The sequence below is a fragment of the Bidens hawaiensis genome, unplaced genomic scaffold (genome assembly GCF_021521415.1).
Source record: "Bidens hawaiensis isolate Kalapana, Puna unplaced genomic scaffold, B.hawaiensis_p1.1 tig00003290_1, whole genome shotgun sequence".
Lineage (NCBI taxonomy): Eukaryota > Viridiplantae > Streptophyta > Magnoliopsida > Asterales > Asteraceae > Bidens > Bidens hawaiensis.
This window is the reverse complement of record NW_027491182.1, coordinates 337698-341671: the sequence shown is the minus strand read 5'-3', so window position 1 is coordinate 341671 and position 3974 is coordinate 337698. Positions and strand designations below refer to the sequence as shown.

At 33.7% G+C, this 3974-nt stretch overlaps 1 pseudogene; it reads left to right on the top strand.

Moving 5' to 3' along the window:
• The first annotated feature begins 2529 nt into the window (after window positions 1-2529).
• LOC143623110 (V-type proton ATPase subunit D pseudogene) lies at window positions 2530-3605 on the top strand (annotated as a pseudogene).
• The last annotated feature ends 369 nt before the right edge of the window (window positions 3606-3974 follow it).

Here is a 3974-nt window from a genome sequence, read left to right as displayed (position 1 = left end):
ATAAAACTCCTTCTGGCGATCACCGTCAGGTGTTGTGTGTGTGTATGATCATCATTTTCATCGCCATCATTAACCACTGGCACCAGTAGCTTCTGATCATCATCTTCACCACCAAGTAATATAATCCTACTTCTCTCTATCTATTTAACTACTTGTCACAGATCTGAATTTAATCACTTCGTATTATTTAGCCCTAAAAGTATCTGATCTGACCTAATTCCTACCAAATCGTCTCTGATTTATTTCCAATTGATCAGAGTTTACATTCGCTAGCCCTAATTCTACTTAATTAACGAATCGGCAATGTAGATCTTACTAATTATTGTCAATTTTGTTTACTTACTTATGATTAATCAATTGAACATACTCTTGTTAAGCATAGTTATTCCTGATTTAGGTTTTATTTTTGGTTGAATAGAGAGTTGTTTTCTTGTGGTTTATATAATTAAATCTGTAGAAGCTTGATGTTCAAACTTCTAAGTTAATGCTAACTGAAAGAGATATAAGCAGGGATCTGAGTTCATATGATCTGAATTTTTGTTGAAGATTTTGCTACAGTTTGAAATAATTAAGTAGAAGTTGTTGCAACTTGTGAACAATAATTAAGTCTTTGAAGTAAGCTTGTGAGGCAAATGGATACGATAGACCTTAGACTATATAAGCTGGAGATATATCTGTATTGTCAAATTTTTTATCATATGGCGTTAAGTGAGGATCATTTAGATTTTACTTTTGCTGCTAAAAATAAATGTTTTGTTGTGGTTTAAATATATAGAAGCTTGATGTTCTAAGTAAATGCTAGTTGAAAGAGAAATAAGCAGGGATCTGATTCTGAGTTTTTATGATCTGAACTATAGTTCATTTACTTTAAAATTTTAAGATTTTGCTTCAATTTTAAATAATCAAGTGATACTTCTTTCAGCTTGAGCATGTCAGGGAAATTAGTGTGCTATATACCTTAGGCAAAAAAAGAAAAGAAAAGAAATTTATGTATAGTTATGGTCATGTGGTGTTAAGTGAGTTTTTTTTATTATTTAATTACTGAGCCTCGATGAGCTTGATGAGTTGGTTTGTCTGAAGTAATCATAAGCAAGGATGATGATCTTATAGTGTTCTATAAGTTTAGATGTTGGATGTCGCCATGTGGATGATATTAGATCTGAACTTTTATCCTTTTATTACTTTGTCGGTTGTATGTTAAAGTGACTCAGAGTAATGATTTGTTTAGCAGTCCAAAATTCCTAATGTAAGACTTGTACCACCAGATGATCTCATGATCCATTGGAGTGGTTATCAAACTATCTTAATGCATTTATCTACATGTCTACATGAAAAATATGTGATAGATCTTTTTTATTAAGGGGGTGTTTCGATTTGTGATTCCTAATTAGTTATTTTGGATAATCAAATTCATACTAGCCGAGTAGCCATAACGAGTATCAACATTTTTCAGTTTTGCGACTCATTTATAGGACAATTTTATAAGCCACACGAGTATGTATTCATTTTCGTTTATGCCAACTTTGGTCAATTTTATGCTGGAAAGTTGTAAAATCTCATTATTGCTCTTAATGTTAACAAATTAAAATAATACATATGATAATTTAAATATAAAATGCTAACTATACCCTTGACCCTTCGTTGCAATGCATATCTTATCCTAGAAACGGTATAGAAGGGTATATTTCGCATTTTAGTTATTACTTGTTTTATTTTAATTTTTTAAAGTTAAGGGCATTTTGTCATTTTATAAGTTTCCAGCATACATTGGCATAAACAAAAAAAAAATGCATACTTGGGCAGTATGTGATCTGTAAAATTGTTTCTATACATAGGTGGCCTTGAAAAATGTTGAATGCATGGGTGGCCTTGAAAAATGTTGAATGCATGGGTGGCCTCTAGATATAGTATCCCACATTCCCAATGGTAAAATAGAGTTACCTAAGTACTGCTTCTTTTATGTTTTTACTGAATTAGAGACTTTTACTCTTATTTAGTTATTTCACAACAAATATTCTCCTTTTTCACAAGAATATCATTTCCTAAAAGTTTTTATAGTCATAATTTGCCAAGCACCCAAAGAATCGATTATCTGATTATAACAACTTCAAACAACAATTACACATCCAAATACTATTACTAGTCAAATAATTGTTTGTATTAAACATACACATTCTTCTTATTTTGTGCTTTCACTTATTTTTCTATTTGAAATCCAGAAACTCTCACTAAAGTTCTACCCTTTTTTTCTGTCAGTTCAGATATAATAATAATTCTTTTGACTCAGTAAACTAGTTAATATTGTTGTTAATTGTTATAAAAACATTATTGGCGCATTTTCTTTTTCACTTTCAAAGGTTAAAACACATTTGAGATTAGCTTCATATTTTCCAAATTTTAAGTTTAGTTTGAGAGTAAAAAACAGCACTTACACAGGCTTGCTGGCTAGGTTTGCAGGCTATAACACAAGAATCATAGCTTTACATTATAAAGTAGCTGTTGGAAGCTGTATTATTTTCTTAACTTGTGCTTTTCGGTTGCTTATATTCACAGATTTACATATATTCAACAAGATGTCTGGCCAGGGCCAGCGTTTGAATGTGGTCCCCACCGTCACCGTTCTTGGAGTCATCAAGGCTCGTCTTGTTGGCGCAACCCGAGGCCACGCTCTTCTAAAGAAAAAAAGTGATGCTTTAACCGTTCAATTCCGAGCCATTTTAAAAAAAATTGTCGCCACAAAAGAATCAATGGGAAACATCATGAAAACGTCCTCATTCGCTTTAACCGAAGCAAAATACGTAGCAGGCGACAACATTAAATACACCGTCATAGAAAACGTCAAAACCGCATGTTTGAAAGTCAGGTCCCGCACTGAAAACGTCGCAGGTGTTAAACTCCCAAAATTCGAGTACTTTACCGAAGCCGAGACAAAAAACGAGTTGACCGGGTTAGCAAGAGGCGGTCAACAAGTCCAAGGGTGTAAAACCGCTTATGTGAAAGCAATTGAGGTTCTTGTGGAGCTTGCATCACTTCAAACATCATTCTTGACTCTCGATGAAGCAATCAAGACTACTAACCGTCGTGTCAACGCTCTAGAAAGTGTGGTCAAACCAAGGCTGGAAAACACCATAAGTTATATTAAAGGAGAGCTTGATGAACTGGAGAGGGAAGATTTCTTTAGGTTGAAAAAGATTCAGGCGTTTAAGAAAAGAGAGATTGAAAAGCAGATGAAAGCTTCTAAACAGTTTGTGGAAGACCAAGCTGCTGAGAATATGTCTTTACAAAGAGGAATCTCCGTGAATGCTGCACATAACCTGCTGTCCGCTGGTCAGAAAGACGAAGACATCATCTTCTGAAATGGAGGTTAGTTTTTATTATCTGCTATTTATCTGTGCCTGCTGGAGAATTTAATTTGGTTAGATGAATTGTGTTTACTTTTTGAATAAAAGCTTCATGTGTGCAGCTGTTGTTTTATATGGTGTCGGTTTTTCTAAAATCCGGTTACTGGGGGCCTGTTTTTTTGTATTATGTTATTCGTTGGCCGTTGAACTGTTGGAAGCACTCTTTAAATTATCATAAATCTTAATACTGTTGTTTTCTTTGTATCATTTTTTGTGTTGACGTGGTTAATTGTGGACTTGCATATACTTCATATTCATGGATGCTTTCAGGCGTGTCATGAAATAAAATTTTCAACAAAACGAAAGAAAAATAGGTGGCGCCTAAACAAAACATGGACATTATAAAAAGAGTAAATTTCACATATGATTTGTGTGTTATGGTCATTTGTTTTAACAAATAATACGTTCGGTTCTTAGTATTTGCAAACCTGTAGGCTTGTAACACGTTAGAACTTAGAAGCACCCACTCTATCTCCTGAGATAGTGGGATTTACCGGGTGGGTTTATATGTTTGTTTGTTTAGGATTTGCAACACATTCGGTCTTTTTTTAACTAGCATGCTGAAAGATTGCT